This window comes from Rhineura floridana, chromosome 7, assembly GCF_030035675.1.
Source record: "Rhineura floridana isolate rRhiFlo1 chromosome 7, rRhiFlo1.hap2, whole genome shotgun sequence".
Taxonomy (NCBI): domain Eukaryota; kingdom Metazoa; phylum Chordata; class Lepidosauria; order Squamata; family Rhineuridae; genus Rhineura; species Rhineura floridana.
In genome coordinates this window covers 109,220,695-109,248,277 of record NC_084486.1, presented here as the reverse complement: position 1 = coordinate 109,248,277, position 27,583 = coordinate 109,220,695, and the positions used below count along the sequence as shown (strand labels likewise).

At 43.6% G+C, this 27,583-nt stretch overlaps 1 protein-coding gene across 2 annotated transcripts in view; it reads right to left on the bottom strand.

Annotated features, from left to right (window-relative positions):
- The window catches only part of NYAP2 (neuronal tyrosine-phosphorylated phosphoinositide-3-kinase adaptor 2), a 234,901-nt gene that overhangs the window by 171,260 nt on the left and 36,058 nt on the right, over positions 1-27,583 (bottom strand). Inside the window, exon 1 of one of the 2 annotated variants that reach the window (XM_061634460.1) lies at positions 26,405-26,481. The exons of the other annotated variant lie outside the window; for it this stretch is intronic. The gene's annotated coding sequence lies outside the window, so the exon portion shown is untranslated. Of the gene's footprint in view, positions 1-26,404; positions 26,482-27,583 lie in introns of those variants that run through there. 2 annotated transcript variants of the gene reach the window in all.

Genomic DNA, 27,583 nt, shown 5'->3' with positions numbered 1-27,583 from the left:
GGTTCAGCTGGCAGTAGTTTATTTATTTATTTATTTGTGATATTTATTAGTCGCTTTTCCCCCAAAATGAAACTCAAAGCGACTTACAAGAAATACACCTCAAAAACATATACAGAATAAAGATAACAGTACAAAAGCATACCAAGCAAAACTCAATACAATAAATAGAATGTGATAAAAATCACAACACACAATACAACTCAAATATAGGTTTTCTGATACCCCCCTCCTGTCCCCAAAACTCAAAACCTACTAGTTCAACCATCGTAGTTCCACTCCTGAACTGAGTGGTATCTTATACTGCGCTAAGTTATACTGGCTACCTACAATAAGGATTGCTCAGTAAAGGTCCAATTCCTATATTGCACGGAATGGACCTCCTGATGAGATGTTATCTACAGGGAGCCCTTTCCTGCATATTTCAGTGATTGGTTGGGTATATAAGGGTGAGATGATCTTTTAGTTATCCTGGTCCAAAGTTATATAAGACTTTGTATACCAGTACCAGCACCTTGACCTTGATGATGATGTACTGCCTTCAAGTCAATCCCTACTTACGGCGACCCCATGAATAGGGTTTTCATGGTAAGTGGTATTCAGAGGGGGTTTACCATTGCCACCCTCTGAGGCTGAGAGGCAGTGACTGGCCCAAGATCACCCAGTCAGCTTCATGGCTGTGTGGGGATTTGAACCCTGGTCTCCCAGGTCATAGTCTGACACCTTAACCACTACGCCACGCTGGCTCTCCACCTTGACCTTTTTTTTTTTTTACCTTGACCGTAGCCCAGTAAAAAAGGCTTGGTTTTATTTTGAGGTTAAAAAGTCTATGTCTTATTTTTTAACCTTAATCAATGGTCTTCCTTATGCCCATCCTATTAACTAACTCTCATCAGGAGTGAGAATTTGCTAAAGATACTGAGTGACTGATTTATGAATGAAAGTGTTGCCAATTCAGTTACACAGCTGATTAATAAACAGCAAAGCAGAGAGAAAGAGGGGCATTATCACTTAATGGCAATACATCATAAGACATAAAAACTGATATTTTCTTAGCGGTTTTGACAAAATAATCTTAGGCATTTATTACACAGACCCTGTTCCAATCTAAATAATGTTTATGTACATTCATATTAAAAATAATAACTATAGAATTTTTTCCAGTAATCATAATTTTGCTTCATTAATCAAAGGAAATATGTTATTCAATTATACATTATTTATACTTGACATGTGGTATCAAGACTTGGTTAAGATTAAATGACACTTATCACTGCCTACTTAGAAAAACTCCCTGGAGACCCATGAAAGGGCGTCTTGGATAATGCAGTCATCTGTTGACCTGCTGTCATTATTAACTGTGTGTATTAAACATACCAAAGGTGAACATCGGGTCTCTTAAAGTAATGGCCTCTGATAGCTTAGATGTACCTAAGGAGATTTTGTTTTCTTCTGGTTTAATTATGTTTTTAAGTTGACGTACAGAACAAGAAAGGTGCATTTTAGACACCAAACGAAGTCTTTGATCCACAGAAAGAATACACAAACATTGCTGGTTTTAACACTGTTCCTGTATAAAAACAAATCATCGCTGCTATGTCCGAGAGGAGAGGGCATTTAACCATGACAATTCACAACTGCTGCAATCCTATACATACTTATCTGGGAGTACGTTCCATTGAACTCAGTGGCACTTACTTCAGAGTAGAATGCATAGGGTTGCATTGTTAGAGAACTAGCAAGAGTCTGATCATAACAATGGTTTTAAAGTTGCCCCGAAAGATATGGATTAGGCTGCAAACTCTGAATTTAAAAAACAAAAACAAAGGAGGTTTTGTACAAAGAAAAAAATATCACGTAAAGGCAAACATTTGGAAGCCTGTAACCCAAGAGTTGATTGATTGGTAGGGACGGATCTGTTAGCTTCGGTTCCCTCCGTTTCTCATTTTTCCATACTTAAATTTGGTTCTCCACATTTCTGTGGCAATCGGCAATCTTTTAAAATCAAATTTATTTATTTATTATTTATTTTATTCGATTTATATACCGCCCACAGCGCAAGGGCTCTCAGGGCGGTGCACAACATGGATAAAATACAATAAAATCACAAAAACAGCAAAGTATACATTATTAAACAAGTAAACAACCTGATATAGATAAAAACACAAATGAATTAAAATGCCTGCGAGAATAAAAAGGTTTTAACCTGGCGCCGAAAAGATAAAAGTGTAGGCGCCAGGCACACCTCATCATAAAGGCTGTTCCATAAATCGGGGGCAACCACTGAAAAGGCCCTAGATCTTGTTACTACCCTCCGAGCTTCTCTGTGAGTCGGAGCTCGGAGGAGGGCCTTAGATGTTGAACGTAGTGAACGGGTAGGTTCATATCGGGAGAGGCGTTCCGCTAGGTATTGTGGTCCCGCGCCGTGTAAGGCTTTATAAGTCAAAACTAGCACTTTGAATTTGGCCCGGAAACAGATAGGTAGCCAGTGCAAACGAGCCAGAACAGGTGTTATATGTGCAGACCGCCTAGTCCTTGTCAACAGTCTAGCTGCTGCGTTTTGCACTAGCTGTAGTTTCCGAACTGTCTTCAAAGGCAGCCCCACGTAGAGCGCATTGCAGTAATCCAATCTAGAGGTTACCAGAGCATGCACAACTGAAGCGAGGTCGTTGCTTTCCAGATAGGGACGTAGCTGGGCTACCAACCGAAGGTGGTAGAACGCATTCCGTGCCACCGAGGCCACCTGGGCCTTGAGAGACAGGAATGGATCGAAAAGAACCCCCAAGCTACGAACCTGTTCCTTCAGGGGGAGTGTAACCCCATCTAGAACAGGTTGAACATCCACCATCTGGTCAGAGAAGGCACTCACCAACAGCGTCTCGGTCTTATCAGGATTGAGCTTCAGCTTATTAGCTCTCATCCAGTCCATTATCGCGGCCAGGCAACGGTTCAGCACATTAACAGCCTCACCCGAAGAAGATGAAAAGGAGAAATAGAGTTGCGTGTCATCAGCATACTGATGACAACGCACTCCAAAGCTCCTGATGACCGCACCCAGTGGCTTCATGTAGATGTTAAAAAGCATAGGGGACAGGACCGATCCCTGCGGGACTCCACAATGGAGAGTCCAGGGTGTCGAACAATGTTCCCCAAGCCCTACCCTCTGGAGACGATCCACCAAGTAGGAGTGGAACCACTGCCAAGCAGTACCTCCAACTCCCAACTCCATGAGTCTCCCCAGAAGTATACCATGGTCGATGGTATCAAAAGCAGCTGAGAGATCAAGGAGAATCAACAGAGTAACACTCCCTCTGTCCCTCTCCTGACATAGGTCATCATACAGGGCGACCAAGGCTGTTTCAGTGCCAAAACCGGGCCTAAAACCGGATTGAAACAGATCTAGATAATCGGTTTCATCCAAGAGCACCTGGAGCTGGATAGCGACCACCCGTTCTAAGACCTTGCCCAGGAATGGAACATTCGCTATCGGTCTATGTCCTCACGAAAATTCTTCAGCATTTTAGTGCACGTTTCTCCTGACACACACATTCCTGTATGCAGTTTAGACTAACATACACATTTTGCAAGCAATTTCTCCTAATATCCTGCATTTTTATGTCATTTTCACTAATATGTTCATTTTATGCACACTTTCTATAAGATTTGTTTGGTTGGAGAACTGCATCGCAAAATGTGCATAAGTGCAAATTTCGAAGGATGGCTGCGTTTTGGTTCTCATACTGTTTAGGAAAGTGCAGATTTGATAGATTTGGCTTTCAATGCAAGCTGAATCAAATTTCATCCTTTCTGACTGGTAAGAATTGGCTAGCTGGAACCGTAAGAACAGAGGAGCTGCCTTATATTGAGTCAGATGATCCTTGGCCCATCTTGCACAGTATTGTCTATACCAACTAAAAGTGAGTCTCTATGATTTCAGACTGGAGAAATTCCCAGCCCACTTCAAGATGCCAGGGATTGAACCTGGGTCCTTCTGCATGCAAAGCAGTTGCTCTACCAGTAAGCTACAGGTCAGTGCCCCATTCCATTGTATTTCAGCCCCATTACCTCCTTAGGATTAGGAACATACCTTATGCTAGATCACCTGTTCTGTCCATCTAGCCCAGCTTTCTCCAACCTGGTACTCTCCAGGTGGTTTCAACTACAACTCACATCATTCCTGTCCACTGGCCTTGCAAGTTGGTGCTGATGGGAGTTGTAGACCAAGACAATCTGGAGGGCGCCAGGTTGGAGAAGGCTCATCTGCCCAATTATTATCTATACCAACTGGCAGCAGCTGTCTTCCAGGGAGTCAGAGGACTTTCACATCACCTGCCAATCTAATCCTTTTTACTGGCCATGGGAAGATTTAACCATGTATTTAAACATGGTATTGTATTATGATTTTACTGTATTTTGTTCACCGCCCAGAGAGCTATTGCTAGTCGGGCGGTTTATAAGCTTAATAAATAAATAAATAAATAATAATGTAGGTTCCTTTTGCATGCAAAGTGTTTGTTATTCCCCTATCCTATGGTCTCTTCCTTTAATTGCCAGATATTAGCACTGCATTAACTGCAGAAGCCACAGCAGATAAATGCTTTCTAGCAGTCAAAACCTGGCAGCTTTAGTTTCCTAACCAACAGTTCCTAGAACTTTTTTATTATCTGTTGTTGCCTCAAGTTCCTGCATAATAAATTCTTATTTGCCCTTTCCTTCAAGAGCTGCCTGTGGGTACTCTTGCCTTCAGATTATCTGTCCATGGATACCATACAACCAATCAGTGTTGCAGAATCCACTGCCACAACTCAGTAAATTACTTGTTGCAATCCAGTAATCATGACTTGCTGTATAATCCCATGACATGACACTATCTGATAGAACTGAGCTCAACAAGATAGAGGCAATATTCCTGAAAATGTTAGTAGCAAAAGGCACAGTGGAGGCTGGCCCACCAGGGCTACTGGGGCACAGCCCTCCCAATGAGGATGTCAAACAATTTTTACACACTTTCCTGTCCCACATACATTTTATAATTTCTTAAATTTACAGAGGCTTGTGAAGGCATTTCTGTCAATCTCCTGTTCTCTGACCAATCAGCTTCTGGTTCTCTGGATAATCTGCTCTCTGCACCACTCAACCAATCCTAACCCAAAAGTATAGCTATGGCAAAGAGGTCCCCTACAAGACTGCCTGCTTGTCAGCCCTACTAGGAAGATTCCTACTCCATTTGTTATAACAACCTCATATCCAGCATAGCTAGTAGAGCAAATCAGGGAGGAGTTGGAACTGCTTCAAGAACAGCACCAATCATACATTGGTTCTGAGCATGCTTAGAGCTATTTCCATGAAGGCTAGATCTCCTCACTGGTAACCAGAGGAGCAACAGGGACTGTTTCCTACTTTCTTGTTTAGTTTTTTTGTAACTTTGAGAGAGAGAGAGAGAGAGAGATCAAACAAACAGTACATCTCTTTCTATAATATCTATTTTTAATTTAATCATTTTGCATTTATTATTGCAAATTAGAAAACTGGGAGGAGAAACACCAGATGGCTTGTGCATGTGTGGCAACAAACTCTGTATTAACTATTTCCCTGCATTCACTCATTAAAAGCTAGGTGGAGCAGATAGATCGGAGCCACTTGCAATTCCAGAGTATTTGCCAGAATATTTCCAGAAAAGGTGTATGGATCGGCTTCCAACAAGCCCCTCCTCTAGGTTAAGTTCAGAATATTTTCAATGGCAGGAAATGCTTGCTGTTTCTAGCTTGCTCTTTTGTGAGTTTTGTAATAATTTCTAAAATGAAAAGTTTGGGTTCTATGTCTCCACATCCTCCCCTAAACCTGGAAGATATTCTTACTAATCTCAGACATCACAGAGGCTGATTATGATTAGTCGGGTGTGATATACTGTGTGCATGAGCAGAAATTATTACTTCACATTTTCAGAACTGAGCCATGCATTGCAATTATGTTCTGCTGTGCTCTGATGTGCCCTGGCTCAAATGAAATAATTTTTTGTCTATTAGTTGGAATCCTTTCTTCTTTTAATTTAGAGAACAAAATGTTTTGGATAATGCAAAGTTAAATTCATTGTTGGGGGAGGAAAGCTGCATGCACCTGGAAGCAAGTGTTCCTCCCATTTTAAAAGATTGTGTGTGTGCATGCAGTTTTTTGGCAATGGGTGTGTAGGTGTATTCAATACATGAATTCAAAAACAGATGTCATGTGGTACGGCTTAATTTTTAAATAAGAGCTATGGAATCAATCATGTCTGAAAATCATACTTGGCCTTCTTACAGTAGTACCACAGGAAAGAAGCAAAGTAAGAACACCAAAATAGAAATGGACTGCCTCCAAGTCGATTCCGACTTATGATGACCCTATGAATAGGGTTTTCATGTTAAGCTGTATTCAGAGGGGGTTTACCATTGCCTTCCTCTGAGGCTGAGAGGCAGTGACTGGTCCAAGGTCACCCAGTGAGCTTCATGGCTGTGTGGGGATTCAAACCCTGGTCTCCCAGGTTGTAGTCCAACACTCAAACTGCTACACCACACTGGCTCTCTCAGAAGAACACCAACAGACATACAAAAATGTAGTTCTCCATCTTTGGAAATGCAGTCCTGATTGCAGGTATTGCCACCACTCACCATATGCTCAGAGGCACATGTTACCAAATTCTTCCAAGCTACACAGGAAATGGATTGGACTGTGAAAGAACAACCCAAATTATGTTTACATTTTGACAAATTAGTAGGGCAGTACAATACCTCAGAGAAGAGGTCAGGTCTCCTGCTCCCCTGGTGCACTCACTATAGACACCCAATTTCTCTGCTTTTTAATGTTTGATAGAAATATGGCTATAGGTATGTTCTTAAATCACAAGCTTTTTTTGCCTATTAGTGAATTTCTCTGCTTATTAATCTGGGTAGTAAGAAATGGGATCCTGTGCAATTTGCTGAGAATGGGTTCATCATTTGCATGTTTATCTAGTTCAATGGGATTTACTCCCATGCAAATATGCTTAGGATAGGAGAAACTGACCACGGGGCAAGGATGGGGAAAGGGAGGTGGGAGAGGAGGAGGGAGGGACAGTGAAAGTGGAGGGTAGATTTGATCATTTGCATGCTTATTGAGTAATGGGATTTACTCCTGTGCAGTCATGCTTAGGATAGGTGAAACTGACTACAGGGGATGAGGAGAAGGGGGAGGGGAGGGGGAGGGGGAGGGGAGGGGGAGGGGGAGGGGGAGAGGGGGAAGAGGAAGGGAAGGGAGAGGAGGAAGGGAAAGAGGAAGGGAAGGGGAACAGGAGGCAGAGGGGGGAGGTTTGATCATTTGCATGCTTATTGAGTTCAGTGGGATTTACTCCATTGCAATAATGCTTAGGATAAGTGAAACTGACTGGGAGGGAGGGACGGAGGGCTGGAATGGGCAGGGGAGGAGGAAGAAGGAAGAGGGGAGGGGAGGAAGAAAGGAGGAGGAGGGGAGAGGAGAGGGGAAGGAGGGAAGGGAGGGAAGGAGAGGGGAGAAGAAAGGCAGGTCTGATCATTTGCATGCTTATTGAGTTCAATAGGATTTACTCCTGTGCAATCATGTTTGAATAGGTAAAACTGACCATGGGGGATGAGGAGAAGGGGAGGGGAGAGAAGTGGGAAAGAGGAAAGGAGGGGAGGGGGAGGAGAGAGATGGGAGAGAGTAGGAAGGGAGAAAGGGACAGGGGAGGGCAGGTTTGATCATTTGCATGTTTGTTGAGTTCAATGGGATGTGCTTCTGTGCAATCATGCTTAGGATAGGTGAAACTGACCTGGAGGGGAAGGAGGAGGGGGAAGGGGGAGGGGAGGAGGGAGGGGAGGGAGGAGAGGAGATTGGGTGGGTGGGCACTGGGCAGAGGGAAAGCCCCTTTCCTTTCCTTTCCTTTCCTTTCAAAAAGGAAAATATTGTGAACAGTATCATTATTTTTCAGGGTTGCACTCACCTTTTTATTCTATAGCAGAAACATGTAGTCTCCCATCACATTTAAACCAAAGCTGTCCCTGGCCACATCCATACCAGACATTTATTCCAGTTTTAACTGTTTTGGCTTCCCCCAAAGAATCCTGGGAAGTGTAGTTTGTGAAGGGTGTTGAGAGTTGCTAGGAGACACCCTATTCCACTCACAGAACTACAGTCACCAGAATTCTCTGGGAAGAGGGGCTGACTGTTAAACCACTCTGGTCTCTGGAGTGCTGTCAGGGGAATAGGAGTCTCCTAACAACTCTCAGCACCCTTCACAAACTACTCTTCCCAGGATTCTTTGGGGGAACCCATAACTGTTTAAAGTGGAACAGTAGTGTAGTGGGGAGTTCAGAACTACAGGGTCCCTTCATTATAGTCACGGCCATGCCCCTCCCTCTTTTTTTGCCGCTGGTTGAGATCCTTGTTAATGCCTTCTCACACAACAACAGACATCCCTAGGAGCCAATAAGCATGAAAGAGGAGAGTGTTAGCTACTGAATCTTCTCAGTGGCTGACTCATCTCCTTTCACTCTGATTGGATCCAATCAGCAGGAAAGGACAAGGAAGCATGCAAGAATAATAAATAATACAATTTTATTTTTGAGTCACCTATCTGGCCGAATGAACGGCCACTCTAGGCGACGTACATAATACAGTAAAATACAATATAAAAACCAAGAAAGACCGTAATCAATAATTAATTAAACACCAGTTAATAACAACAGTTAAAAGACTAACCCACCCCAGAAGTCCCATAGACCTGCCTGAACAGCCAGGTTTTCAAGGTCCGGCAGAAACTTGACAGGAAGGGGGCATGGCGAAGATCGAATGGGAGGGAATTCCAGAGGGTGGGAGCCACGATCGAAAATGCCCTCTCTCTGGTCCGCACCAGCCTAGCCACTTTAACTGGTGGGACCGAGAGAAGGTCTTGTGTGGCTGATCTTGTCAGACGGCATGATTGGTGATGCTGGAGGCGTTCCTTCAGATAAACTGGGCCGAAACCGTATAGGGTTTTAAAGGTCAACACCAACACCTTGAATTGGGCCCGGTAAACAACTGGTAGCCAGTGTAGATCTATTAACACCAGAGTAATATGATCACGGCGACGGCTGTTTTTACTCAAACGTGCCACCGCATTCTGTACCAGCTGTAGTTTCCGGACCGTTTTCAAGGGTAACCCCACATAAAGCGCATTACAGTAGTCTAAGCGGGAGGAAACCAGGGCATGTATCACCCGTGGGAGCAAATGAGCAGGAAGATAGGGTTGCAGCCTTTGTATCAGATGTAATTGATACCAAGCTGCCCAGCTCACTGCCGAAACTTGAGCCTCCATGGACAGCTGGGAGTCAAGGATGACCCCGAGGCTGCGGACCTGGTCTTTCAGGGGTAATCTTACTCCATTGAACACCAGGTCTATATCTCCCAACCTTCCCTTGTCTCCCACGAGCAACACCTCAGTCTTATCGGGGTTTAGTTTCAGCCTATTCCTTCCCATCCATCCACTTACGGATTCCAGGCACTTGGACCTGGTCTCCACAGCCAACTCTGGTGAGGACTTAAACGAGAGATAGAGCTGAGTGTCATCCGCATATTGGTGACATTTCAGCCCAAATCTCCTGATGATGGCCCCCAGCGGCTTTACGTAGATGTTGAATAGCATGGGGGAGAGGATAGAACCCTGTGGCACTCCACAATTGAGAGGCCAAGGGTCTGACACCTCATCCCCCAATGCTACCCGTTGACACCTGTCTGAGAGATAGGAACGGAGCCACTGTAAAACAGTGCCCCCTATTCCCAATCCCTCCAGGCGATTTAAAAGGATACTGTGGTCGACGGTATCAAAAGCCGCTGAGAGATCCAGGAGGACGAGGAAGGTATATTCCCCCCTATCCAATGCCCTCCTCATATCATCTACCAGAGCGACCAAGGCCGTTTCAGTTCCATGTCCCGTCCTGAAGCCCGATTGGAATGGATCTAAATAATCTGCTTCATCCAAGTGTTTCTGTAGCTGTTTGGCCACCACTCGCTCAATCACCTTGCCCAAGAATGGTAGGTTAGAGACTGGGCGGAAGTTATTCAGCTCTTGAGGATCCAAGCAGGACTTTTTCAAGATGGGCTTTATTATTGCCTCCTTAAGGGCTAATGGCATTGCACCCTCTTCCAAGGATGCATTTACCATTGCCTGGATCCATAAGCTCAGCCTCTCTTTGCAGCTCATAATGAGCCACGAAGGGCAAGGATCCAGCAGACAGGTGGTTGGCTTCACAGTAGAGAGCACCTTGTCCACTTCCTCAGAAGGAAGAGGCTGAAACCGATCCCACCGGACCAGAGTGCTACTGGCCGCCTCCGGCTCACTTCCTGTGTCCACGGCGTACAGAATCGTGCTCTTCAGGCGCTCAATTTTATCAGCAAAGTGTTTGGCAAATGTGTCACAGGAGGCTTTAGAATGCTCCATGGTTTCCTGAGCCACTGGACCGACCAGGCTTCGGACCACTTGGAACAACCTCCTGGGACAACACTCCGCCGACGCAATAGAGGCAGCAAAGAAGTCCCTCTTTGTTGCCTTTGTTGCCACCTGGTAGGCAGCTATTGCTGTTCTAACCAGTGTCCGATCGTCTTCAGAGCGAGATTTCTGCCACCGGCGCTCTAGTCGTCTCACCTCCTGTCTCAAACCCCGCAACCGTGGAGTGTACCAGGGTGCTGTCTGAGCTCTATTCAGGGGGAGAGGACGTTTCGGAGCCACCCAATCTACCGCCCTAGTGATCTCCTTATTCCACTCCATCACCAGGGTTTCGATTGGGCGTCCTTCAGCTGGCTCCAAGTCTCCCAGTGCATTCAGGAATCCTTTAGGATCCATCAGGCGTCTGGGGCGGACCATCCTAATAGGTCCTTGTCCCCTGCTGAGGGTATGCGGCATTACAAGGTCTATATTCACCAGATAGTGATCTGACCATGACACGGGGTTGGAAGAAACAGCCCCCATTTTCAGAGCACTTCCCTCCCCTCCCGAGACAAATACAAGGTCAAGAGCATGACCGGCTACATGGGTGGGCCCTATATTACTAAGGTGCAGTTCCCATGAAGTCATGGTTTCCATGAAATCCCGAGGGGCTCCAGTGAGGATGGTCTCGGCGTGCACATTGAAGTCCCCCAAAACCAACAGGTTGGGGGAGACCATCCGTACACCCGAGATCACCTCAAGCACCTCGGTCAGGGAGTCTGCTGTGCAGCGGGGTGGGCGGTACACAAGTAGAATCCCTAAACTGCCCTTTGGGCCCAACCTCCAGTACATGCAATCAACAAACTTGGTCTCATGGAGAGGGGGTCTGGCGAAAACCAAGGATCCCTGATAGATGACTGCCACTCCCCCTCCCCGCCTACCAACACTTGGCTGTTGTGCGTATCGGAAACCGGCCGGACACATGGCCTCAAATGTAGGAGCTGAGGCCTCGTCCAGCCAGGTCTCCGTAATACACACCAGGTCCGCGTTCTCATCCAGAATCATATCATGGATGATTGCTGTTTTTTGTACCACAGACCTGGTGTTACACAACAGCAGTCGAAGGTTGTATGGAGTCCTGCGTCCCCCAGTTATCTTCTGGTTATGGACAGGCCCGGATTGAAGAAGAAGACTCTTCTCAGTGGCTAACACACTCCCTTTTCATGCTGATTGACTGGTAGGATGCTGGAGACATAGGGACCCTGCTGGGACCCTGCTCCCAAAAAAGTAAGGGATCTAAGACCCCCTGAGACCCTGGATGACTACACCATTGAAGTGGAATAAATGTCTGCCATGGGTGTGACCCTCTGATTAGCCAAGCCAAGCAGCTGTTACTCTGGCTTTTAGACCTCTGATAGTTGGTTCTTAAAGAGCATGCCTGCACTATCATAGACTCCAATGTTAATTTTCATAAATTAATTAAAAATCAGTCATGCATTTTTTTTAACTCTAAACTGCAGAAGATGAAGATCAGAGTATGGGGCAAGGTCAGTAATAGGATTACAGTATTCTGTGAACATGGCTGGTTTTTCATTAATTTCAACAGATTATGAGGCCACTGACAGAAAATGTCCAACTGGGATCTGGATTCTTTTACTCATGTTTCAGACTTTAAAGTCTAGATTCTCTCTGAGTGTTTTGTGTATTGCCATGAAAATGCAGAGGGTTGTTAAGCAAGTGTTTCTGAATTCAGGACTATACATTTTGTAAGATTCTGTTTTGAAATGAGCTTTTAGGAAGCAACAGAATAGCATGGGGTTAGGGTTAGGTATTTTCAATTTAACATGGCAGAATGGAAAACATCCATGATGGCTATAGTATAAAAATAAACAAGAGAGGGAGAAATGATGCCAAACCAGTTGTGGGTGGGAAGGGCAGTGGAAGTTTCAAAAAATAAAAATGAGCATTTTCATTATTAGGTTGGGTTGGAGAAATCAGACCATCTGAAAATACTACTTAATTCCTGAAAATTGAAGTGGACAAACATTTGGCACAGCCCTAAATTCAGGCCTTCCTACATTAACAGTGTGACAGCTTCTTCAATGTTATTTATTATTTATTTATTTTATTACATTTTTAGACCGCCCTATAGCAATAAGCTCCCAGGGCGGTGTACAGCATAGTAAAACAGGTTAAAATACAGGTGGATGTAAATACAATACACAATGAAATATAATTAAAATTTACAAATTTAAATACAAATTTAAATTTTTTTAAAATGCCTGGGCAAAGAGGTAGGTCTTTACAAGGCGCTGAAAAGATAGCAGAGAAGGCGCCAGGCGTATCTCATCAGGGAGGGCGTTCCATAGTTCGGGGGCCACCACTGAGAAGACCCTAGCTCTAGTAATGTTGTGGTTTACTTCTGTATTTGCAAGAGTTCACGTAGACTAGGATTTCTGTCATACTCACACTTTGCACATTGCTTTAATTCGATGTTCATGATTTCCTGACTCAACACAACAATGCATAAATCATGCTGGCTATTGCACACAATGTCAACAGTCCCTGTGGTTGTTCTTTTATAGCCTGTCACATGTAGAGGGAGATGAAATGCAGAGCAGCTGGTGCCTGCTTCAGAGCAGGCAGGAGATATTCTCTAGGTATAATTTTCACCTTGACTGGTCACTGTACAAAAGCCATTAGCAATTCTACCTTGCTGGAGGATCTCTTTTAAGAGAATAGCTGCATTTCTAATGTCTGTAGTGTGAGCTAATGAAGTCTCAAGAAAGTTAAAGATTTGTTCAAAGGTAGCTTGAGGTATTTGTGACACTGTAGTTTTCCTTTCCATAATTTTGTGTTGAAGCAGACAGCAAAGTGCAGACCTTTTAAAGGCTACCTGCTTAAAAATAAGGGTAACATCCAAGGACATCTGTCTGATTGCACAACAGATTTCCACTTCCCATCTAACTTCCCCTTTTTATTTTAAATCCTTTGAACATTAATTTGTACGTATCTGGTTCTAATGTATACATTATGCAAAAAGATAACCTTCCTCTCCTTCCCCCTGTAGTCTGTCATATGCCTCCAGAATCTGCTCTGTAGGGGGGCCCAATCCTCCAGAGGCAGATTTGGGTGTGCACAGGGAGCTGCTGGGGGGAGGGGGGAGGAAAAGAAAGAGAAGATCTGATGCGCAAACAGAAGTCTGTTCACATGACATTGGATTTCACCAAGGGAAATTTTAAGAAGTTGAAATAAAATGAACACTCTGTTTTTGATTTTTTTTATTAAGACACTTCAGAGGACAGTGTACTAATCTGTAAAATCATTAATGATTGGTAACTTTCTGCATAATGCATCAATTAGAACCGGATACGTACAAAGTAATGCTCAAAAAATTTAAAATAGAAGTCAGATGGGCACACTGAAGTCTCCTATCAGAGGGCAGCTCCATTCATTTGAATGTTGTGAACTGCAGTGGTATTATTGATGATACTACCAAGATGGTATAGAAATGTTTCAAATACATAAATTAAATTAAATTTAGCCATTATGAAAAATGAGTCCCATCATTCAGTGCCATCCACACTATAAAACATACTATTATAGAGCATGCTACCACTAATTAACAACATAATCATTTCAGAAGAGTCCTTACATTCAGATGTTCCTGTATTGAACTGTGCATGTATGTTTGCTCCTTTAAAATCAAAAGGAGTGTAGAGAATGAAAATGACACTTTAAGGCATTTTAAGATCTGAGCCAGATGGTACTTATGCATTCCTAACCACGTCTACTTAGCAGTAAGTCCTAATGAATTCAATGGTGCTTATTCACAAGTAGGTGGGGTTAAGATTGGAGCCTTACACCATGGAGGCTCAAGAAAATGTATCCCAATGTAGATTGATTGATGGATGGGTGGATGGATAGATTGATTGATGGACTGATTGATGGATTTAAATGTATTAACTGCCCTTCACCCCCAAGCCCCAGGGCGGGTCACAACAGTTTTTAAATGTGTTGTTAAAAACAGTTTAAAACAACCTAAAATCATATCACAAAAAATAAGGTGGGTCCTAAAAATCTGCATCTGAAGTGTCAAAGGGCAGGATAAAGAGGTGCGTCTTCAGCATTCACCGAAAACTGTACAGTGAAGTTGCCAGATGCACCTCTGTGGGGAAGGTAGTTGCACAACTTAGGAGCTATCACTGTCAGTCTCTGCCAGCTGCACCGAGGTGATAAATGGTGCTGTAAAACAATTAGCTGGCAGCTGCCTATGCGGGGGCTTGGTTGTAAAGCAGATAAGCAATGGAGAAGGTCAAGGGGTCTCAGTGAACATACCAGGTCATCTTCCAAAAGGCAAAATCAGTGACCAAAGCAAGGTCCGATATTCTAACAAAGGCAATCCAGGTTTCAGGGCATGGCATGCGAGGGTCTGATGCTGGTGTCTTGATGTTGCTTCCAGGAAAGGGCAAATGGTGTCTCACTGCCTTTTAAGCTCCCGTCCCTGGTTCATGTGCTAGCAATCAGCCCTCCGACTCCCAGGAGCTTATAGCCTTAAATGCCCAGAACGCCTGCGTTGCTCTGCTACTCGCAGGCGACTTCGCTCTGCAGGGAGTGGAGGGGCCTTCCGTTCACTCCCTGAGTCTGACTGAGGGGGCCGAGCTGTATCCTGAACATCTTCCAGTGCTGGGGGGTTTGGGGCTGCTTCTTGGGTGGGTCTGCTTGTTCCCTCTCCTGGGTCTGCTGTGTCAATCCCCTGCTCATCCTCATCCTCTGAGGATTCATCCAATGGAGGCATGACAGCCACAGAGAATGCCCTCTCCTGGGCTGCTCCCCCTAGCAGAACCACTGAAGCACAGTGCCCTCAACCCCTACCTCCGTGGGATGCTCCAGAAGGATACCATGGTCAACAGTATTGAAAGCAGCTGAGAGATCAAGGAGAATAAGCAGGGTTGCATTTCCCCTATCTCTTTCCCGACAGATGTCATCAGCCAAGGTGACCAAGGCAGTTTCAGTGCCATGGCCAGGCCTGAAACCAGACTGGAGTGGATCATTTTCCTCCAAACATGCTTGAAGCTGGACTGCCACCACCTTCTCAAGCACCTTGCCCCAAAAGGGGATATTTGCCACTGGGCGATTGTTGTTTACAACTTCTTGGTCTAGGGAGGTCCTCTTAAGAAGGAGATGCACCGCTGTCTCCTTCAAGGCAGAAGGTACCTCCCTCTCCTCCCTCCTCCAGTGAAGCTTAATCACTCCCTGGATTTACCCAGTCAGTTCCCTACAGTTAGCTCTAAGAAGCCAAGATGGGCAAGGGGGCAGGTGGTCAGGTGCACTTTTTCATGGAGCTTGTCCACATCCTTATGCTGCAATAATCAACACTGATCCAGCACAGATGGAACAGACAATGCTTTGGATGCCTCCACTGGACTTGCTCTAACTGCAACATTCAACTCTGATTAGGGTTGCCAGGTCGGAACCATCAAAAAACCTGAGAAAATGGGGGCGGGCCCTAGTGACGTCACGGGGCGGACCCTAGTGACGTCACGGGGCGGACCCTAGTGACGTCACGGGGCGGACCCTAGTGACGTCACGGGGCGGACCCTAGTGACGTCACGGGGCGGGCCCTAGTGACGTCACGGGGCGGGCCCTAGTGACATCATTAAACATGATACATTGTATCAACCACAGTTGCTTGGAGCATACCATTCAAAAAAAAATTATCTGATTGGAGATTAAAATAGAAATCTTACCTAAAATAGGGTGTTCCTAGGTCCATCTGAAGTGACAAGGTCATTCTTTCTCACAAGCTTAGGGTGATGCAAAATGGAAATGGACTGCCTTCAAGTTGATCCCAAATAGGGTCTTCATGGTAAGCAGTATTCAGACAGAGGTGGTTTACTATTGCCTTCCTCTGAGTCTGAGAGGCAGTGACTGGCCCAAGGTCACCCAGTGAGCTTCATGGCTGTGTGGAGATTCAAACCCTGGTCTGCCAGGTCACAGTTCAACACCTTTAGGGAACATTTAATCTAGCTTACTTGCTTCTGGCAAGAAGGGTTTACGTGCCCTCAGGCCAGGCCATTATTGGAAGAAAGGAGTTTAGTGTTGCAGAGATGTTAGATGGGAGCACAGATGGATGCCCCTGAAGGCAGCAACTGTAAACATGCTTATTAAGGAACTAAGCCCCATAGAACTCAATAGGACTTACTTCTGAGTAGATATGGTTGCAGCCATGTTAAACAAATTAAACCAGAACTATCACTAGAAGCTAAAATGATGAAACTGAGGTTATCATACTTTGGGCACATCATGAGAAGACGTGATTCACTAGAAAAGACAACAATGCTGGGAAAAACAGAAGGGAGTAGAAAAAGAGGAAGACCAAACAAGAGACAGATTGATTCCATAAAGGAAGCCACAGACCTGAACTTACAAGATCTGAACAGGGTGGTTCATGACAGATGCTCTTGGAGGTCGCTGATTCATAGGGTTGCCATAAGTCGTAATCGACTTGAAGGCACATAACAACGCCTTCTTGCCTGCACTATCTAAAAGTAACATTTGTAGGGATGAGAGAGCTGTTTTATGGCACCAACTATCCCAAATAAAAGGCACAATTCAAACCATGTCTGCTGCTACATACATGCTTTAATCTGCTAGCCCATAAGAGACTCCCATGAAAGCACTATAGTCCAGGAGGCCTCCACCTTAGAAAGTGCCCCCACTACATTCCAGATCAGTTCCAGCCTTGGGAGGGGACAACTATATTAATAGGTTGCTCATTGCTATTGTTGAGTGGCAGATGCCTACACAAAAGGCATCAATGTGCCAATTTTACAGTAGCATTAAGTTACTACAAACAAATAATGCAGCAGAGTTACAACACCAGGACTGCACACTGCACCCATGTTACTGCTCCCCATATTGGTGTCTCCAATAATCCCTTTAGCTGTTTAGAAGGCAGGTGGGTGTTCTCACTTGTAATCTGCATTTCAGAAGATCATTAGATCCAGAAGTGTAAGCTCCGAATCTTGCATTAAGATCCACAGACTACAAAAAAAAATTCATTCATTCTATACCACGATTCAATCCACAGCCTAATCAATTTGGACAGATACTGAGATGGAAGGGGTATTTAAAAGCCTAAGTCTGTGGGAAAATTCTGCTAACGTCTGTATGCTGTAGTCCTTTAATCCAAATACTCTCTTAGTGCCATGGATATTAACTGAACTTGCTAAGCAAGTTACAGCATGAAGTCTTTTCCCCTGCAAGAATGAGATTTTGTAGGAGGGGAGAAAAAATGACAGGAATTAAGAGATTTCGAGGGGCATGAAAAAAACTGTCATCTCCTACTGTGGCCAGGCTTATCTGTAAATACTTTTCCAATATATTTTTAATAGTACCTTTGTACAGAACAATAAATATCTTTTCAGCATTCTGGTTTTTTACCTCTGGAAAGGAGCAGCGTGGCACCGATGGGCAGGAGCGGCCGCGATGGGGCTGAGGAGTCTGTGCGTGCGGTCGTTCCGAATCCGGTTGGGGAAAGAAGGACCGGTTTGAGGCCTGGTCATTTTCAGGCCGTCGCGCAGAGGGAGAGAGAGAGAGGGAGAGAGAGATTTGTCTTGAGTCTGCTGTATTTAGTGAAGCTTGAGTCTGCTGTATTTAGTGAGTGGCCTGCCAGCCTCAGCCGGTTCCCCTGCTCCAGAAAGGACGGCCGGCCGCTTCACTAAATACAGCAGACTCAAGCTTCACTAAATACAGCAGACTCAAGACAAATCTCTCTCTCTCTCTCTCTCTCTCTCTCTCTCTCTCTCTCCCCCTCTCTCTCTCCCTCTGTGCGACGGCCTACAAACAACCCGGCCTCAAACTGGCTCCTTCCACCAGCGGCCTTCTTCCCCCAACCGGATTCGGAACGACCGCACACACAGACTCCTCAGCCCCATCGCGGCCGCTCCCGCCCATTGGCGCCACGCGGCTACAGCCTCCACTCACCACCCCCTCACCTGTACTTCTGTGGCCGGCGGGAGCAGCTAGGCTCTGCTGCACAGGGTGGGGGGGTGCGGCGGCGACTCAACTCCTCCTCCTCCTCTCTCTCTCCAGTCCCTCCCTCAATTACAAAGGGCGGGAAGGCGGCCAGCCACAGCCTTCACGCATGCGTATGTCAATCACACATGCGTGGCTGAGCGGCACGCTCAAAAGCCGGAGATTAGCCTCTTCAAAGGAATTATGGCTGGAGGCCGGAGACGGCCCCCTTTTCCCTGAAACTCCGGCAGAAAACTGGAGACCTGGCAAACCTAACTCTGACCAAATTTGAACTGTTTTCTCCCTGAAGTGCCTTGCAAAATTGATACAGCAGGCCTCTGGGGGTGTCAGAGCAATGCCCTCTTGGCTAGATGACAAAAGCCCATTCACTATTCAGAATAGCTCTCCTGGACGGCTACTTGTGGATGCAATGGTGGGGAAGAAGTAAGCTTTCTTCACCACCACCACTGCCACATGGCAGTCACGATGGTGCAACCTTACTTATTCTATATTACCTTATTTACTTTATTTCATTCTATTTTATATTATGAATAATGTGTTTTATGCTGTTTCTGAATGGTCTTTGACCGTAATAAAGAATTATTTGATTTGGTCAGATTCAGACCTAGATCTATGCCACCTATGCTCCACTTGCTGACCCTCCTGTTTCATTGCACATAGGTCACAGGAGTACCAAGGTGACCTACATGCTCTACAGCAACAGCGGGGACACTCAGAAGCAACTGGATCGATGCCTATACAAATCTCACCATTCCACAGAGAGACAAGAACCTCAACAAGAGCACCAGCCATGTCAGCCAGAACATCCCCTAGAGCATTCAGGAACCCATCAGATTCCATAAGTCTCTAAGGATGGGGCATCTCAATGGATCCCCCATCTTTGCAGACTGGAGCAGCTGCATTCAGCCCAAACCTTACCAGGGAATGGTTCGTCCATGACAAGGGACTCACAGAAAGTCCCCCAATCAATGGAGTATTACCAATCCACTTTGTGGCAAAGAGCAGGTTGAGTATTGGAGATTAAGTTATGTACAAGTGACATGGGTATATATGGTGGGAATGTCTGCAAACCCTTATATGGAGCCAACTAGTCGCAACAGGAGAAATAAAGCAATGCAGCAGAAATATAGAGCACAATCACCAAAATTAACTAAAAGCAGTAAGATGCAGTCCATAAGATAACCAAAATAAAATCAGCTGCAGAAAAGTATTAAAAACTAGAAATAAGTTAAAGCTGTTAAAACTGGCATGAGAAATATTTTATGATGTTCCAAACTAACTCTGAAACAAGATCATCTCCATGCTAATATCCTTTTGGTTGAAGCAGATTCTGAGCCCGTGGAAGTCATAACCCTTAATTTAACCACACATTGCCCTTCATATCTAGCAGGGCTGGCCCTACCATGAGGCAGAGTGAAACAGCTCCCTCAGGAGGCAGACTGAGGGTGGAGGGTGGGTAGAGGGCAAGGCTATGTGTCCCGTACATCCTGCCATGGACTTCTAAACTCGCCTTCTGCTCTGTGTTGAAAATTCATTTCAACTGCCACCCCGGTCAGCTTCTATATGTGGAATATCCTTCGGATGGCAGGATGTCTTTGGCTGGCCCTGATACTTAGCTTCACGTAGTGGCCTGAGACCTACTTTCCTGTACTGATGTCCAAAATGGTTGTGAACAAATGATTCATTTGTGGCTGGTGGCATGGTTCATCTTTTCTTTTTATATCTTTATTTGGTGCTCCTGTTTCTATCTCTTTGGGTGAGGAAAACTCACATGATTGGTCTTGCTCATATTTACACACAGATCTTGTACAGGTCTGTGGCTTCCTTTATGGAATCCATCTGTTGTTTGGTCGTCCTCTTTTTCTACTCCCTTCTGTTTCCCCCAGCATTATTATATTTTCTAGTGAATCATGTCTTCTCATTATGTGTCCAAAGTATGATAACCTCAGTTTTATCATTTTAGCTTCTAGTGACAGTTCTGGTTTAATTTGCTCTAACACCCAATTATTTGTCTTTTTTGCGGTCCATGGTGTCTGCAAAGCTCTCCTCCAACACCTCATTTCAAATGAGTTGATTCTTCTCTTATCGACTTTTTTCATTGTCCAACTTTCACATCCATACATAGAGATTGGGAATACCATGGTTTGAATTATCCTGACTTTATTGTTCAGTGACACATATTTGCATTTGAGGACCTTTTCTAGTTCTCTCATAGCTGCCTTTCCCAGTCCTAAACTTCTTCTAATTTCTTGACTATTGTGTCCATTTTGGTTAATCACTGTCGAGGTATTGATAATCCTTGACAAGTTCAATGTCCTCATTGTCAACTTTAAAGTTACATAAATCTTCTGTTGTCATTACTTCAGTCTTCTTGACGTTCAGCTGTAGTCCTGCTTTTGTGCTTTCCACTTTAACTTTCATCAGCATTTGTTTCAAATCATTACTGGTTTCTGCTAGTAGCATGGTATCATCTACATATCTTAAATTATTGATATTTCTCCCTCCAATTTTCACACCTCCTTCATCTTGGTCCAATCCCGCTTTCAGTATGATATGTTCTGTGTACAGATTAAACAAATAGGCCGATAACATACACCTTTGTGTCACACCCTTCCCGATTGGGAACTAATTGGTTTCTCCATATTCTGTCCTTACAGTAGACTCTTGTCCAGAATACAGGATGTGCATCAGGACAATCAGATGCTGTGGCACCCCCATTTCTTTTAAAGCATTGCATAATTTTTGTGAACTACACAATCAAAGGCTTTGCTGTAATCTATAAACCACAGGGTGATTTTCTTTGGAATTGGTATATATACCTAACACTTCCAGTTTGTGGGCCACTATCTAGTTTTCCATATTTGACCAATTTTTGTCAAGTTTTGGACAGATTCAGTCTCAGTAACTTGTAGTAACTCTATTGGTATGCCATCTGTTCCTGGTGATTTGTTTCTTCCAAGTATTTTAAGAGCAGCTTTCACCTCACATTCTAAAATTTCTGGTTCTTCATCATACTGTTCCTCTCTGAATGAATCTGTCACTCTTGCATCTCTTTTATATGGTTCGTTAGTGTATTGCTTTCCATCTTCCTTTTATTTCATGTCGGTCAGTCAGTGTGTTCTCCTGTTGATTATTCAACATCCCTATTCTTGGTTTAAATTTCCCTTTCATTTCTCTAATCATTTGTAACAGGGCTCTTGTTCTACCCTTTTTGTTGTCTTCTTCTATTTCTATACAATAACTATTGTAATAGTTCTCTTTGTCCCTACGTACTAGTCGCTGTATTATTGCATTTAAGGTTCTGACCTCAAACCAATACACACATTAAAACACAGCTATCTTTTTAAATTCACACTTCTCCAAATTTTGTGATGCAGTTCTCCAACCAAACAATGTGTAGAAAAATGCATATATGAGTATTCATAAAAATGCATATACTGGTGAAAATAACCTTCAAAAATACATTCTACTAGGCAAAATTGCTTTCCAAAAATGTGTATATTAGGCAAAACTGCATACAAAAATATGTATATTGGAAGAGAGTTGCACTAAAATGCAGATGAATAAACCAAAAATTGCTGCAAAAATGTAGAGAATTGAATTTAAGTTTGGGGAAAAAATGAGAAACAGAGAAACAGAACCTGACAGATTTCTCCATCCCTAGATATAATGAACAAAGTAGAACTTATTTAGTAAACATTGCACAGGATTGCACTGTTACTCTCCCTAAATGTAAATAGGATAATAAATAAGTATGGCTTTTTCAAAGCATTTGACTGATACACAATAAACATAAATGTTAGTCATACTTATAGTGTTTCATGACCCTGAGTATTCAGGGGGAAAGTCAAGTCTATGAACGTTTGACCATGAAGGCTGCAAATGCTTTTGAAATCCATCTTGGCAGTGGCTGTGTATTAACCTTAACACCTTTCTCTGATGATAACATGAGACAGTCCACCAAGAATTGGATTAGGAATTCTGGTTTAAAATCTGCAGAGTTCCACTTAAATAACAGGTGGGCTTACACAGAAGATAATATAAATCACTCTTCAGGTACTCTAATTCCATACAGGCTATTAAATTCTAAAGTTTCTAACTTTGGGGCATCTCTGCTGCATGTAAGAAAAGCTACCTATTATTATATCATGGCCTTACAAGCTAATAACAAATTTTCCATTACATTCTGTCTGTCAAGGGTCAGGCAACTTCTACAAGGAGACCTAACAGAAAACAGGGTGTGCAATTTGGATCTTGCTACAGCTTTGGGGGAGAGGGGGAGGGGAGGGGAGGGGAAGAGAGAAGAGAGAAGAGAGAGGAGAGAGGAGAGAGGAGAGAGAGAGAATTATGCTATCTCTTTGGATTATATGAGGCATGACTCCTCTTAAACTTCCCTAGATTGAATTAAATCAAACATACTAACTAGGGTCAGAAGCTTCAATTGGCAGATTAATTGAATCTAGCTTTAGTTGCTTAATCATTGATGGACAAATTCTTATCTGAGAGTTAAGGGCAATTAGTGAGGAGTTATTTTAGTTTTAGTTTGCTATTGAAAGAGAAAAATATTGCAGATAGTCTTTCTAACTATGAATATCTGCATAGATCATAATTCTCACACTTGCTCTAGTATCTCAAAAAGGCACTTATATTACAAATATGCAACTTTAAATTGACTGATTCAATTGAAATATAGGCAGATAGGTAAGAATTCTTCAATAGGTTGATAGTTACACATATTAATAAATCTCAGATGTTTATCATGTAACCTTGTGGGGACCCATATCTTCCTCCTTCTGCTTCTGTTTCTTGGTGTAAAATGCCATGCAGAATGATAGCTCTAAGATAAAATTTAATTAACAACAAGCCTTTGGATTTAACACATTTTGTAAGGGGTTTTCCATGTCCATTCAAGTTCCAAAATGCGGGAAATTACAGCTGTTTAGGGCCAGCTTTTGAAGGGCCAGTGAAAATAATTCACTGGAATTAAAACCTAGACCTGTTTATCAAAAGGAAATCACACACAGACACACACTCCATGCCTGCCCCTCTTCATCTGAGCTCAGGGCATTTCCCTCTTCATCTTGGTTAAACAAAATGCAGTGGTTGCTTTAAAAATGAAGTGCTTTTTGGGCACCTGACTACACAGAGCAACTTGGGATTTTAGGAAGTCCCTGATCAAACAGCTCAAGATTCCTTGTTAATGGTGCAAACCAATTTGTAAATTGAAAATCTCACTTAAATCACCCATATTCACCTCATAATTCAGGGAACACACAGAGCCTATGCATGCCCCTAATATATACCTCCAAGTGAGAATTATGCATGCCCCTTTTTTTTTGTTTATGCAGCACATTGTTCTACATAATTTCTTTTCTGTAACTTATGGGATCAAGTATAGCAGCTGCAAATTAAAAACAAAGCGCAAGTGCTTTTTTTTGGTATACATAATTGAATTAACAAAAAAAAGCTTTTTCAGATATTACACTGAAAACTATTTCCTTTGTGAGAGTATACATTTCTAATGTTCTTACATCTCCATTCTAGTCTTGCAAACATAGATCAATGCTTAAATACTGATCAGTCATCGTCAAGAGCCCTTTTAATCTCTTCCCTTTGCAGTTCTCTCATAGCAAAAAACAAAAAGCCTCTCCAACAACATCTTATTTCTGACTTTCTCATGTCCTTGTTCTTCCTCCCAATTGCAATTTTACAAGACCAGTGGAATAAATTCAGCTGCACAGGAACAATAATCTAGAGTAGCAGCAAAAGGAACCATAGTGGGGAAGTTTATTTCATTTATTCTTTATTATTAAACATACTCTACATTGAATATGCTAAGACAAACTTTCTGTCAGCACAAGGATTTCTCCTTGTACAACAGAATGTTCTCCCCCTCTCCTTCCCTTGCATGCCCCCTAAATCTGTTCTGGGGTTTTTCCAAACCCTCCAGAGCAGATTTGTGGATGGCATAGGGACAGGCCTGTAGCCAGGGAGAGGCAAATGGGTGCACCACCACCCTAGAGCTGTGTTTTGCCCCCTCTAGGAGTTTTGGGGGAAATTGTCCCCAATTTAGTTGAAAACTGCCCTAAATTTCTATCCCACCTTTCTTCCCAAAATAGTAAAACGATACTTAAAAAAAGTTCTGATAACTGATATTAGTTTTGCCCACACCATTCCCCCGGAGTAAACATGGGAGACATATAAAGGGAATGAATGCTACAAATGTATTACATTAAAGAACCTGCAAGGGAGTACTGAACTATCTGATATGTCTGAGCAGCCTAAGCCAGAGAACATGATGGGAGGATTTTCCACACTTTCACTTGGCTGACAACACCCCAGCAGATCGTAGGGTTAACAGATCTGTGTCTTTCCTTGCCCCTGAGTGCCAACTGCTAGAGATCACAAGTGGAGGGAATGCTTTTGTGCTCAGATCCTGCTTGCAGGCTTCCCACAAGCATCTGCTTGGCCACTGTGAGAACAGGATGCTGGACTAGCTAGGCCTTTCAGCAGACTGTCTCTTATTATGTGCTTAACGGTGAAATGAGAGGGGCTTTCATGAGATGCATCCTTCTTCCACTGTCCAGCGTTCAGAGAAATTCATCATCTGGTGCCCAAGGTCTGTTCACCCGCCCACTTCTTTCATGCCACCTGGCAATAATGGGCAAGTTGGGAGAACATTCCTTCATCAAGCTGGTGCCCTTGAGCACTCACCAAGGAAGCTAACATAAACCCCTTCCTGCTCTAACTCCCTGCCAGTTGTGACAAATCAATTACCAAGTCCCCATAGATTTATCATCTGGAGTAGGCAAAAAGAGGTGAATTCTTGGCCAATAAGAAAACACCTCCCCCCCCCCAAATGCAACTCAGACTCCAAAGGCACCTAGCTAATTCCATACTGCAGAAAGGGATTTTGTTTGTTTGCTTATTGATTTTATTAAATTTATATCCCATCCTTCGTCCTGGGCAGCAAACAAAACAATTTAACAACAAAGAATTCTAAAAACAATTAAAAATGTTCTTCCATCCAGTGATATCCAGGTTGCCAAGAACAGTCTCCTTCAGCCATCAAAAGCCTGAGGAAACAGGAATATTTTCAAATTCCTCCTAAAAGTCATATGTAGGGGACAGATGCGCTTCACAGAGGAGGACATTCCACATCCCACTCTGGGATGGGTGGGTATAGTGCCACATTAGCCAATAAAGAGGCCTGATCAGGGGTGGGGCTGGCTTATAAAGCTGTCTCGATGCACCTACGTTTATGTAGGCACTTCACTTCCACGAGAGCATGTGCTCTTACTTTATTCACTCCAGCAGGCGGGTGAAGTAAAGCAGCTCCTGCTTTAGCATGGAGCTCAATTCTGCTAAGCATCTTGAATGGAAAACATCTATTACAGCCTGTTTCATAAGCTCTATGTTCCAAAACAAAGTAAAGACAGCAACACTCGACACACTTACCTGGGAGTTCAATGGAGCAGGCCACATTGAACACCAAGAGACTTACTTCTAAGTAAACATGCATAGGATTGCACTGTAAATTACTACAATGTGCTTGACATCAGGGTGTTTTTAAAAAACTTCAGGGAAAGTACAACTAGCCCAGAATGTGGCTGCCAGGTTACCAACTGAGGCAAACCACCGAGAATTTATAAATAATGCCATTTCTTCATCATCTGTATTGGCTTCCAGTTGGATTCCAGGCACAATTCAAAGTTCTTTAACAGGCCTAAATAAGGGTTGACTAATTTGACTGTGGATGGTATCTGGACCCCAAGCATTTCTTTGTGTCCCCAAAAAATTGCCAAAAGATGTTCTTTTTTCTTTTTTTTAAATAAAGCTATATATATTCTGCTTACTCCTTTTTCATGCAGTCCTTGCTAGCTGTTGCTAGGTTTCAAAAAACCTTCAGTCCCCAAATGGGATAATTCTTCTTACCTTTAAAAAGCGGCTTTTCTGCCTCTGCGGCACCACCATTGCAAGAAATTTTTAGAACCTAGGAAACAGGAAGGAGGGATACATGCTGTTTCCTGAGTTCTAAGGCTTTCTTGCAACGACAACACCCCAGAGGCAGAGAAGACCTTTTTTAAAGGTAAAGAAGAGGGCTTCCCTCCCTCTTCTTGTTTTTCCATCCTATCATATTATTGCGATGGAAAACACACACACACACCACTTCAAGTTTCTCTGCTGACTGATAGAAGATGAGGGCTCTTGGAAAGTGTGAGAATGTGGCAGTGGTGTGGGATTGTTTCTTTGTCCGAATGTGTGTGTGTGTGTCACTCAATCTGCCTGCCTCCTTGAATGTCTGTGTGTGTGCTGTCTATGTGATGAGAGTGTGGCATTTATTTATTTATATCCCACCCTTCCTCCAAGTAGGAGCCCAGGGTGGTTTATGTGTGGTGAGTGTGAATGTGTGTGCATATGTGCCCCCCCCGTGTATGTACGTATGTATGTATGGCCTGGAGTCCATGAGGGGTTGGTCAACTCATAGTGCAGCCTGTGGTGATTTCTTCAAAGAGTGGCAAGGAGGCAAAGCGTGCGCTTGCACTGAGGGCATATACGGTGTGTCGCAGAGACATGGATATCCAAATATTTCATGTTATACTGTAACCATAGTTGAGTTAAACCTCTGCACATAGCCTCATTAATTGCTGCATTTAGAATAGTTCTGCCAGGCTAAGTAAAAACAACCTTCCATTTGCCTGGTTCTGCTTTTCCATTACCTCATTCCTCAGATAAGGCTGTTTTCACTCTCCTGTGAGAAACTTATGTTTATGACTGCCCCTTCTCCTGAAGGGAGGAGAACCCAGTCCCAGACAGTTTCTAGGAGAAGGGAGACCTCTTAAAATCCAGGCAGGTGAAATGTCTCTTTCTTGTTCTCACCCTGGGAGATGGAGAGCATGCATCTGTCCAGGGAACTCACAGCCTTTTGGAGTGGCTCCCCGTTGCACCTTGGGAACCAGTGCAACACCAATTGCAGCGATCCAAGGAGAGTCTGTACGCTTACTTTGCTTTGCTTTTCATTTTTATCATTTGCATATGTGTTCCAACTGTATAATCAATAAACATTAGTCATTATTTCACACCAAGTGGACTTGTCTCATCTTGGTATCCTGG